Source organism: Protopterus annectens, chromosome 1.part0 (assembly GCF_019279795.1).
Source record: "Protopterus annectens isolate FY-2018-M chromosome 1.part0, PAN1.0, whole genome shotgun sequence".
Taxonomy (NCBI): Eukaryota; Metazoa; Chordata; order Ceratodontiformes; family Protopteridae; genus Protopterus; species Protopterus annectens.
Window position 1 is genome coordinate 1195818646 of NC_056725.1, and position 13743 is coordinate 1195832388.

Sequence of the window (13743 nt, forward strand, 5' to 3'; positions counted from 1 at the left end):
AGTATGGGAGACAGAACACTGTATCGGTGACACTGCATGACACCCTGAGGGACACATGTCTTTTGAGTCTATTAACCTTCCACATTGACTTTCACAGGGCATACGTTGTCATTCACATTTGTCGAAGTACATGCTTTTGACTTGTACATGTTTTGTCATTTGTCCTGACGTCTTTCTTCTCATCTGTCCACCTAGTATCACTAGTTCTGTACATTTATTTAGGACGGGTTACCTTCATACCTCTCACCTGTACACATTATGGGTAAACGCCCCGAGGTTTGACCTATGATTTTGTTACATTTGTCATAATAATGTGCCTTTCTGGTAAATTACTGGCAAGGCATGATGGACTGTGAGGTTAGATAATAATGACTGACATTTCTATTTCATGATTACTAACCCTCATAACATTCATATTCCTGACTACACCATTATTCTATCAACGTTCTGACTTTGTCTGGGGTATATTTAATATAGTCCCTATTTGTATTTCATGTACTATGCCTTAGTCCAGCTGTCTTATTCTGAAAGTTTGGCAGGTATGGTTACCATCTTGGTCATACGCATGTCCATCCATGATAATCGCCTACATGACACTGATATAGGTCCCTATGTCTTCCCCCAATGGTTTACACAATATCCAGTAGATGGGTTGAACCTTTTTGGAGAATATAGGCGTGTGCTATACCCACATAGGTATATTGATCACTCCCATGGGGTGTACCTAATAGATCTGTCTGTCTGTATATCCATAATAGCTATACCATGACCTATTTATGTACATGTGTTATATCTACAGGTACATATGTTTGTTGTCTATATATCTATTCATGTATCGTGTGTGTGTATAGATATATATATGTACATATATACATATGTCTGTACATTCATCATTTCATAATTTGCTTTGGTTTAAGTCTGTGGATATATATATATATATATATATATATATATATATATATATATATATCCATATCATAGCTTTCAACTGTACAGATTTTCGCTGAATGTACAGCTGTTTGCCTCTTATCTTTGGTCCATTTTTCTATCTGGCAATTTAGTGGCATATCATTAAAGACCGACGTTGGTAAATAATGACAAGCATTTCAGGTTACGACTTCATATCCTTCAGAGAATCCATGCTAGTGACACACCTGTTATTCTATCCACTTTCTATGTTTGTTAGGGCAATATCTGGGGATTGTCCCTATTTGTACCAGTTGTTTTCATGTCTTTGTCCAGTTTCATACTTTACAGGGTTAACAGGTATGAGCCATGTATATATAACGTGGAGAAAACAGCATTCATTTGCTATGCTGTGAGTGGATTACACACGCGCAGGCGCACTTGCATATCCATATTGTGGGTTACATATGTTTAATAGATATTTGTGCTTACATGGCCTTTCATAATTCTGACCGTAACAGTTACATATCTGTATTCCGGTTTACAGAATGATGCAAAACACACGTTCACCTTTACATATTTAAATGTGTGTACAGCACAAACACATTCATTACACTTTAAAGTTATATGTGCAGTGGTCGTAGGTTAACCGGGATTGCATTCACGTTGGCCGGATGCTGGAACCACTATTCTATTGGTGTTTTGCCTCATTGATATGCATACCCATAGTACTTAGCTACATCAACAAACACCTCACCGCTTCACTTACAACATAGGCATCCATTCTCCTGCTGGGAAAAATGTGGTACTACATATTACACATTCCCTATTGCCTACTGCTGTGGACCCCAGCTGCATTGTTAATCACTCCAAGGATATGCAGAACACCAAGGCATATAGTCCTGGCACATACTGGTCTTTGATTGTCAGGGTGTTCATGTAGTGATCTGGGTTTAGGCTTGTCCACCTGGTGAACGGAACTTCCCTGGCCGAGTTAAAATGTCAGATGAAGCATATGGCAGGGAGTTTCTCCCTATTATGAATTTTTACCTGTGTTTATAGACACAGGTGTTTGGGCACCTGTCAGCAGCTTATTCTGTTGGCAATACATATTATGGGTGGGGTTGTTACAGTCCATACTCCACGGTGAGGGGTGTTCCCATTCACATTTGACTATTACCTGTATTCAGTCATACAGGGATTATTATTTTGGACATGAAGTGACTACAGGTATGCAGTTGCACATTACACAAATGTGAAGGGTTGTTATTGTAAATATGTATGGACCATACCTCTCAACCTCTTAGAGCACCAAATCTGTGCAAAACCTACATGATGGGGGGACAAATAGGGACACATTTTAACTATTGCTCTTACAAGCTTAGAACGTTGATAGAATACTAGGTTTTGCATTAGCATGACTTTTCTGAAGGATGTGGAGTCTTAAACTCAAAATATTTCTCATTATTTATTGATGTCAATCCTCAGCTATTTACCAGACAAGTGCAGATTGTCGGAGGCACACAACAACAATATGAGGCAAAACTCTGGTCATTCTGCGAATATCTGGACAGTTGAGTGGTATGGTATGGACCTCTGTAATACGCTGTTGTGTTCTGGCACAGTAGTAGCTCATCATTAAAGACTAAAGTTGGAACGTGCTGACAGATAGTTGGGTTTCAGACTTCATACTCCAGACATTAATGCCAATGTGTGAACTGTTATTCTATCATATTTCTATGTTTCTAAGAGCTATCTTTACAAATTGTCCCTGCTTTTGGACCTTTGTCTCACTTGTATTCACGGCTCTGTCCAGATATCTTGCTCACACAGGCTGACAGGTATGGTCGGTCACGCCTGCACACAGTCAGTGTCCCTTACACTTGATCAGGGTTATCCTGTTTATGTCAGTGTCTTCCTCACCCTCATGCCGTTTGCCACTATGCGAATGTGTGCATTATATTCTCCCTCCTATTTGTGTCGGGACACGTGCGTCACGGGAAGGTGTTTTATCCTGGGTAGTAGGTTATGCATAACCACTTAGGGCTGGACAGTGTCATGGACCTCTACTGCATGTTCTGACTTGTGTCCAGATATCTACAGGATTGGACATCATGTCATCATACCCATTCTACTATTTACACAGGTTGGTTATCCCATGAGGGATATCCCAAAAATTGGACAAGACCAAAACAAGTCAGATACCGAAGATTTTTGTGGCTTTACGAAAATGTGCAGGGGGTTTTACATGCAGGGGATACATGGTTTGCAATCCTGACACTGCCTAGGGTGACAATACCTACTACATATGCGTAGGTGTCGCTGTATGTAGCTGTGTCTGCAACAAACCAGTAGGCCAAGTACGGCTGGATTTGGTGGACGTTCTGGTACGGAGGCAGGTTGTATGATGTGGAGGGTATGCTGGGTAGGCCATTATGCATCCAGGTGTGTTGCATTTTTTATGGCCAGTTCCATCAGGATCCATCTGTGGGTATGTGATGGTGACATATCTATACATTTGTATCGCACATTTCCATATTCATATGTTTGTGGGATTGTGTTCTACACTATGGCCTGTCTGCTTGTCTTGCAGCTGTTTCTACTTGTGTTTGTGTTTCTTTCCACTTCACCTGCTTCCCCCTCGTACACCTCTGGTTCACCTTTTCTGCATACAACACAGTATCGCCTTTGAGGATTTTACCATTACCCACCCACCTCTCACATGCAAATTCATCACACCCCATAGATCACTGCTTTGGTTGTTGGCCCATGACACAGCCAGAGTAACACATTGACTACCCTACATGTGTCAGGTACCTTTATGGTTGTGTGGACTACCCTGCCATGTTTGCTTTCCACATGCTATACCTCACGCACATAGGTACACGCCCATACTTCACTTTCATTACTTGGTTGGTATACCCGGGTACTACCCGTTTGACTGTGTCACATGCAAGTTCAGAGTATACTGCTGACTTCCAGATTTTGCCAGCCTGTTGTACTCATTGGTAGGATGGCACCTTTTCCTATGTCCAATCTATTCCTTACACATATCCGACTGTTGTGGACAATGCCTCCCCACAGTCGATGGTTGTGTTTCCATCTTTTCAGTTGGTCATAGTGTGACATTTGCGGTGAACACAGCACATTTTACAGGCCGACACATACCCACGGTCAGTTCGGCAGATAGAACTTACAATTCTTGCCTATATCTAAGCTTATTCTTGTAACATTTTGGGGTCTTATTCTATTTCTTATGACATTTATGTAATATACGTACAGAGAAAAACTGTTTAATCCAACTATTACATGACGTCTATGGAATAATTATGTCCTATAATCTCTGGACATTTGCCATTTTTACAAGTTTGTGTCAGGACACATCTGAATGAAGAAAAAAGCCAGCAACTGGTGGACCGATCAACAAGGTAGTTTAATAATAAGCTACCAGAGAAGCATGGAGGCTCACAAACATACCGGTTTCGGCCCAAAAATAAATATGGCCTTCTTCAGTGTATTAATGTAGAGCCGATCATTATTGAAGCTTCAGGACACATCTGCCCACAGAGGGACTGTCGCTCGCAAAGTGGGACAGGTGGTAATCTTAGTCGACGGTATGGATCATACTGTTCCTTTCGGCCTACATGTGTCCTTATTGTTGTAGCTGTTTATATGCTCCTTCTGTTTCGTTTACATGCGTATTCTATTTCCTATCACATTTGGTATGTGAAATACGGACATACCTTTTGTATGTGACTATTACATTCCTTGTGGGATATGATTCGGACATACGGTCACTACATATATCTATATTTCTTCTCGTGTATTTTGTTATGGACACATCTGCACAGCTATGTACCCTCCCTCACATTATGGGTCAGCTGGTGACCCTCTCCATTGGGCTGGACGTACACGGTATAGCTATCAACACTACATTAGACTACAGGCACACAGTTTTCATGTCATTTGTTTAAGGGTAGGGACCCGTTATTCCCTACCGTGCATTTGTGTTTGCTTCTTCATTTTCTGTTCACAGGGACTATCTTGCATGCTTTTCATACGTTTCAGTATCCACGGACACTGATAGATGCGATTACTATTGCTGGCGGAATATAATATTCAGCAGTTTAGGTTGCTCATCGACAGCCGATATTGACACGCCTCCATGCGCAACTTTGATACACCCCATGCACTCGCGCACATTTCCTATGCATGTGGCTGTGGCTGCTGCATGCCTTCATTAATATGCATATGGCGTGACTACTCCATATATATGCTGCACGGCCGGCGCAAGCCTTACGCCGGCCTTGTGCCGAGCTTCATGAATCCCGGGGAAAGTGTCTACCATTAGCATTCTGCCTTATGAGTAAAAAGCCCTTTAAATCTTACAATTTTATGTGGAAATGTTTATTTCATCTTCTATCTTCTGCTGATCTACTTGTGTATGTTAAGTTTATCTTGTGTGACTTTGAAATGATGGCTATAAAGAGCATTGAGCAATTTTTCTACAGTGATATGCAAAGGTTGTTTATTTCAGTTTGCACAAGCTGTTTGGTGCAAACTACAACCATTAGGTTTGGCAAACTTATATGGAAAGTCAGTGGGCTGGATTCACGAATGCTTGCACAGAGTCTAAGCATAGAGTAAGCCAGCAGACAGCCAATATGTCTGCCGAGTGATCCAGCAACAGCCGGCAGGGGCGTGCATGAGAGCTCCTAAAAATACTCTTGCATGGACAGTGTTATGTTATGTTATGCAAATTACCTCATTTGCTGCTAAAAGCTATGCAAATGAGGTAAATTTGTGATCCAGGAAACACTAACCTGTCCGAGTTAGAGTAGAGTTATTTGCAGAAATGTACTCCGTTGGTAACGGAGTACCATTCTGCAAATAGCAAAACGGAGCTATGACAGCTCCAAATAAAGGATGCATCCATTTGAGGAAGCATGCCAATGGCCAAATATAAGGCCATTGGCATTTTTATCTGTTTCAAATTAATAAAAATCATTTTTCCCTGATCTCTGATGTTTAAGTGTAGCACAGAGCTGCGCAAACGTGTGGCGCTATAAAAAGCAGAAAATAAAAAAAAAGCCAAAAATAGGCATTCTTATTAAAAATATTCTTCTGCCATGCAGGTGAATGGCAGGCTGAAGACAACATGGCTACTGAGTAGTGGTTGCTAAGGGGGGAAGCTCAGTTTGAGAGATGTAACCAAGCATTAAGCAATCCTATGAAAATAAGGATAAGGATAGTGAATCCTAATTTTCCCTAGCATGTGAGCCATGTCTCTAGAGTGTAAGTGTAGGAGTAGGGGAGTAGTAGAGTAGAAGATAGGTGACATCATGAGGGAATATGTATGAAGGACTGTAAGCTTATTGGAGCAGAGTGGCATGTGTTTGCTGTGAGTTACTCAGGATTGGAAGAAGCGTGTCTACAGTTGTCTTAACTGAAACCCAGAAACCGAAGGTGTACGCCATGGATATCACTAAAATTTCTTGCAAAAGTGCTTACACTGTGTGCACGCCTGCAAACCCGTTTAAGCCTGTGTGCACATGTGTGCACCTGTGTAAGCCTGTGTAAGGCTGTCTAAGCCTGTGTGTGTGGATGTGCACCTGCCTAAGCCTGTGTGCATGCGTGTGCACTCATGTGCGCATGTTTGGGCTTGTTTGTGCATCACTGCCCCCTGTGGAAAGAGAAAGGGAAAAGGAAGGAAAAGAAGTAGTAGGAAGTTAACCAAGGAGAACTAGCAGAGCTGCCAGGTGAAATCAATTAGAATCAGCCAATTACACAGGCAGTACACTAGCCCAGCCCAGCACTTAAATCTCTGCAAACAACATTCCCCCATGTTTTTCTCAGAAACACTGCAACACTGCAGTATACAAAGTGAGTGAAAACCTAAAAAGCTTAACTCAGACAAAAAATGTTAGGGGCTGCCATTGCTATTATAAGGCAACATGTGCAAGATGCTGAGGGTGGTGCCATTGTGAATGCTGCTGAGCAACCCACAGTGAGGAGAAGGAGAAGAGTGTACAAACCCAGGGTAACCTACCAGGGGCTAGATGAGCTGGAGATAGTGAAGCGCTATAGAGTGAACAAAGACCTCCTGCAGCAAATTGTTGAGCTGTACAGGCCACGCCTCACACACAGAACCAACAGAGGGGAACCCATCCCAGTGGAAACCAAGGTGTGTGTTGGCCTAAGAATACTAGCAACAGGTACCTTCCAGAGACCAACTAGTGATATGATGGGGATTTTACAGGCATCAGCATCCAGGGTACTGCACCAGTTCTTGAATGCCATGTCAGCACATGTCAGTGATCATGTATATTTCCCCAATTCCCTTGAGGCATTGGCCAGCAATATGCGCCTCTTCCAGCAAATAGCAGAATATCCTGAGGTAGTGGGTGCAATTGACTGCATGCACATATACATCAAAGCACCAGCAAGTGAGCGGGGTAGGGCCTACATCAACCGCAAGGGCTTCCACTCCATCAACTGCCAGGTCGTGTGTGATGCCCAGGGCATAATACTGAATGTGTGTGCTGGCTGCCATGGAAGCTACCACAATTCTCATATCTGGCATCTGACGCAGCTGTACCAGATATTTGCCAATGGGGACATCCCTGATGGTCACCTAGTGGGGGATGCTGGATACGCACTGGAGCTGTGGCTGATGACACCCATTAGAAATGCACACACACCTGAACAAGGACTCCATAATGAGGCACACGCACAAACACGAAATGTAATTGAGTGTGTGTTTGGGATGCTTAAATCACGGTTCCGGTGCCTGGACACATCTGGTAGAGCCTTGCAGTACTCACCAACTACATGTACCCAAATTGTCATGGTATGTGCCATGCTACACAATATGATCCTGCGAAAACAGCTACAGCAGGAACAGCATGGGGCAGGGCCAAACAGCCCCCCACCATTGCCAAGGCCTGCACAGGTAGAGCCTGACTTGAAGGAGGAACAACCTGAGCCTGCCCCAGTAGGCAGAAGGAGGCGTGCCCAGTATGCCTTGGCCTTGGCAAAGGGGCAACTCATAGCACATACACTGGCTCAGTAGGAACCTGGAAATGATACCTCTCTCTGACTCACACATAAAATAAAAGGGATGCCTAACTTGACACTACCTGTTTTCAAACATGTATAGGGAGTGTATTATGTGCATCCAACATAGGCAGCCCTACAGCACCACCCGAGGCATGGTTGCCATGTTTTAAGCAATATAAAGCAGTGCTAAGCAGCTTTTACCACTAATTAGTATATGTAAACAAAATTGCCTGTGCTAACTAGTGCAACATCATTGAGCAATGTTGGGCAAGGTCGGGCAAAGTCAGGTAAACATGCTCATATTTGCTTTACTGTTCCTTAAGCAGTCTGGTCTGCCCAGCATAAAAATAAAAAGCAGTGACAGGGCTCGAACACAGAAATCTGTGCACTATAGTCACAGTACTGAACCACTAAGCCATGATGGCATTTCGCTGGCACAGACACAGCAGGACAATTGTACACTAATGCAAACACAAACAAATGCTGTATCATGCCACTAAAGAGGCATATGGGTAACTTCCCCCATAGGCCTATGCAGACAGAGAACAGCAGACCAGGCGGTGTGATGTGGGTTGGGTAGGCTATGAAGTCGCAATCTAATATATGTGACATTGGATGCTAAGATCTGTAGTACAGTAGTATGCCTCAAGCCAGTACGATAGGCAACAGTACAGACTGAAATGGTGCACCTTACATAGCAGTGCAAGCCTAGCAAATGTGTATGTGTCAGGTGAAACCCTCATCCTATGTAGACCCACAGTAACAATCAGGTGTGCCCCCGGGTAGAAATGTACAAAAAATAGCTGTCCCCTCTGTATGTAGAAATGTTGATAAGTCTATACAAAGTGTCTCATGGAAGCCCTGCAGGCACAGCATGATCCCTGTTGATTTATGACACAAAGGTGAGCCCTGCTGTAAAAATACAACTTGATTTTCCACACACATATAGTATAAATGTCTATATCGGGTGTGCTCACACACTTCAACAAATGTAGTGAATTTCATTCAGCATCACACTGAAAGGTCATATTGGGCATGCTCACACACTTTAATAAACAAAGCAAATGTCAGGCAACAACATACTGAAAGGTCATACTGAGCATGCTCACACACACAGGCTAAATACGGAGGTGAAAATATGGGATCCATGGACAAATGTGGATAGTCATCTCTACTTCTAGAAACTCATTCACAAAGTGGTTAGAAAATCATGCTATGTGTTCCCACAAACTGCCAAGGTCTGTGCATGTAGGTCAAAGGAGGTTCCCTCTACTCATCAGTCATCAGACCCATCAGAGAGTACCACAACACACTTGCGATGAATCTAACTAGGCACCTTCAGCAGCTGGAAAGACCACTGAAGTACCTCAACAAGAGATTACTGGCCTCAAACAGTTGCCCCATGCAACAAGACTGAATTTAACCCAATCTGTTCTCTGTTGCATACTGTCTACTCAGGAGATCTCTGCCCAACAGACAGGTCCATGTCATGGCAACACTCAGATTTGTTCTGAGTTACAGCTCAATGGCACTAAATATACAGACCCAACTGATATTGCCAACATCCTGGCAGATAGGATCAGTGTTAACTTTACCCCCCTCTCACCCATGAAAGAGCACATCTCTATAATGGAATAATGCAAAGTTGCTGTCATCATGACTGCACAGGTAAAAAACACTCTCCAAAGCCAGTATAACAGCAGCCATGGGACCAGATAACTTCCCAGGCTGTGTTCTACACAAACCACAGAATGAACAGGTACCACACCAACGTACCATGTTCAGTCATAGCCTCACCTCAGGCTTTGTGCCTGCTGAATGGTGCACAGCGATGGTTATCCCACTACATAAGGGTGGAGACACCATGGACCCCAGGAACTAGCGCCCCCATTAGCCTGATGAACCTGCTCTTCAAGGCCATGGAATGTATTATCATGCAACTTATAAAAAAATACATTGGTAATCCCCAAACCCTGGACCACAATCATATTGGGTTTGTAAAATGCAGATCATGTCTCCTAAACCTGATAGATGACATTAAAGCAGTCACCAGAACCGTAGACATGGTAAGGTGGTTCGCACAGCCTATATAGATCCTGCCACGGCTTACAACACCACCCCACACTCTGGAGATATAGATAAACCCACTAAACTAGGTATAAATTGCTATGTCACAAGATGGGTTGCCAACTGGCTTACTGACAGAACACACACTGTGAAAGTAGCAGACTCCAAGTATGACTTTAGACCACTGACGAGTGCAGTACCACAGGGTCCAGTCCTGGGTCTTGTCCTGTTTAGTATCTACTTCCCTGAAGTAAACTTTAACATGGAAGGTCTGTGGCTACTGAAGTTTTCAGATGACTGCAAACTAGGAGCCATAATTGTAAACACTAAAGATGTGGACATCCTACAAAAGGACCTCACTGAGACAGATGGCTGTTGTCAAAGCTATGGGCTCAAGCTCAATGCCAAAAAGTGCATTGTCATCCCCTTTGTTAAAAACTCTGTAGCCATGATCTACAACATAGGCGGTAGTATACTTAACACTAAAAGTGTGACAAGAGACTTTGGGTCACAGGTGGACAGTGGACACAACTGTGATAATCACATCCCCACAGTAGTCAGGAAATCCTCCTATGTGGCACACCTCATCACAAAAGGTGTCTCATGCAAAATAGAAGAGGACATTGTTCCCCTCTACTCATCACTCACTAGAACCATAATAAAGTACAATGCCCCTTTTGCTATGTACCTCACAAGACAACTACAACAACTGGAAAGCCTGCAGCAATACCTCACAAAGAACATTAGTAGCCTGAAATACATGCCATACACAGACCATCTCAAAATGCTCCAGCCGTACTCCCTCGCATATCGCCTAGTCAGTGGTGATCTCTGCCTAACATACAAAGCTATGTCAAACACAGAGCTGTTGGACATGCTCCACATAAAACACTCACAATCCTTCTGATCTTCGGATCCAAAACTACAAGTGAAATACAAAAGGTTACCTTATGGATACCCACACCTTCAGGTTAGTGGCACAGCATGAGGCCTTGGAGACCATGCAAGTGCAACTAACATTGGGCAAAGCTGCTTATCAGATTGTAGCCTGCTACATATCACCTACCTTGTCTCAGGAACCTCACTCAGTATTCCTGAGAACAGTGGAAAATATAAAGGTCCTATCAAACACCATTATATGAGGAGATTACAACTACCCAAACATTGAGTGGGAGAATTACTCATGTACAACGTCCTTTGCCCAATGTTTCCTAGAGTTTAAAAACTCTAATACCCTGGAACAGCTGGTCACCATGCTCACTAGAGGTGACAACATACTGGACCTGATCATCACCAACATGGGGTACCATTGTTCCACAACAGAGATAAACCCCTCACTGGTAATATCAAATCATAAAGTAATCACACTGGACATCCACATCCTGCCCCCCCCCCAGTCAATGAAACCACTGTGAAGACATTTTCAAAAGCAAACTGCACACTTCCCAAGACCAAAGTGGAAAGTTCCAAAGTCCCCTTGCTATAGGATAATGCTATCCAATCTGCCGAATCATTTACAAGTGCATCCTATGAGCAACTACAGGGATGCATGGATCGAGGCATCCCAAATAAAACCAAGATGCACTCCTCCAAAAATAAGAAACCAATCTGGTGGTCGTTGCCCATAAATAAGCTAGACAACAGAAGGAGGAAACGAACACATGATAGAGCAAACTTCACAAAAGGAAAGGCATCACTGATCATTATTAGGAAGAAACAATGATTGTTCATAAAATAATCTAAAGACAAATTGCCAAGGAATGTAAGAATAACAACCACAAAGCCTTCGTTAGCTATACCAAACATGTAGGTGGCAACTTCCAAATATGCTGTCAGCTACTGAAACATGGCAAGAAATACACTGAACCAACTTACATTGCCCACATCCTGGGGGACAAGTGCAGTGCAAACTCCCCCCATCACCCCAAAAGGGCCTGTGTCCATCCCAGAAGAATGCAGAGCCCCAGACTACATGGACACGCAGGTAAAGACAGCCCTCTCCAAAGCTAAGAGCACAGCATCAATGGAACTGGATGGTGTCCCAGGCTGCATCTTACACCAGCCCCAAAAGGAACTACACCCTCACCTACATTCACTGTCCAGACTCAATCGTACCACAGGCTATGTACCCAAAGAATGGTATACACCAACAGTCATCCAGCTCCACAAAGGGGGTGCCACAACAGAACCTGGAAACCATTGCCCTATATGTCTACTCAGCCTGGTCTGCAAAGCTATGGAGCAAATTGTCATGGAACATATAAACAGAGACATTGGGGACCTCCAGACACTGGACTGTACCCAACTTGGCCTTGTTAAAGGCAGATCCTGCCTCCTAAACCTAGTTGACTTATTTGAAACAGTTACCAAGGACATAGATGGAGGTGAAAGTAGTCCACACAGCCCACCTGGACCTCACTAAGGACTTTCGACACCATTCCCCACTCTGTCATCATGGACAAGCTTACCAGTTTGAACATTAACAGCTATGGCATAGGATGGGTGGCCAAGTGGCTCACAGATCAAACACACATGTTCAGAGTAGTGGGTGCCATGTCCGACTCTAAACCAGTCACAAATGGCATCCCACAGGTCTTGGTCCTGGGACCCCACCTGTTCACTAGATACTGCTCAGAGGTACAGGCAAGCACGGGAGGAGTATGGCTGAACAGGTTTGCAGATGACTGCTAACTGTGGTCCATAATCGACTCTATGGCTGACACAGACATGCTCCAGAAGGGTCTTACAGAGACAGATACCCGGTGTCAAAACAATGCCCTCAAGCAGAATGCCAAAGAATGCATAGTCATCCCCTTTGGATAAAACAAAGTGCACACAAATTACCACATAGGTGGTAATCCAGTATGTACAGAGAAAGTCATTATGGCCCTGGGGACACAGGTAGATAGTAAACTCTTCTTTGATGATCACATGGCCAAAGTGTTTAGACATTCCTTCTATGTAGCCGACCTAATGTCACCTAATGTAACCCACTTTGTCTAGTCTGATGATGTCACCATCCTACAAATATACCTGTGGAAAGGTGAGCTCACAGTAATGTGTATAGTGTGTCGTGTAAATGCGTACTCCTGTAGTATTAAAAAGTAGTTAGGTAAGGGTTTGAATCCTGCACATGACAACTGTGTGTGTCTGTTTGTATGTGATATCCTTGGAGAGGAACAACCTTTTTGGAGAGTAGTAAAACACCTTAAAAGTGGTATACTTATCTTTGTCAAGTCTGATGATATCACTATTCTACAAATATACCTGTGGAAAGAAAAACGTCCAGTAATGTATATAGCACTTCGTGTTGATGTGTACTGCTCTATTATCATAAAGTAGTTAGGTAGGGGTTTGAATCCTGCACTTGGTGAGTGTGTGTGACACTGTTGGTCAATGTGTTGTGGGTTTTGCTTTTACTACTGTATGACATATCAGTATGACAACAGTATGTGCATTGCATATGTCAGGTAGCTGTGTGACAAATACATATATGTACATGTGACCTCAATTATTTCATAGGTAGGAACCCTGCTTTCTCCATTAACACATCTGTCATCTTTGCCAGAGTGTGCTGCTGCTTTCCAGACCTTAGGTCACATCTGTATGCTTGTGACAAGGCCAGCCACTGCAGTGATTCCTGGCCTAGGTCATCCGTGTCACACACACTCATTACGGTTCCTATTGAATTGTGTGAGTGAGGGTTTATGG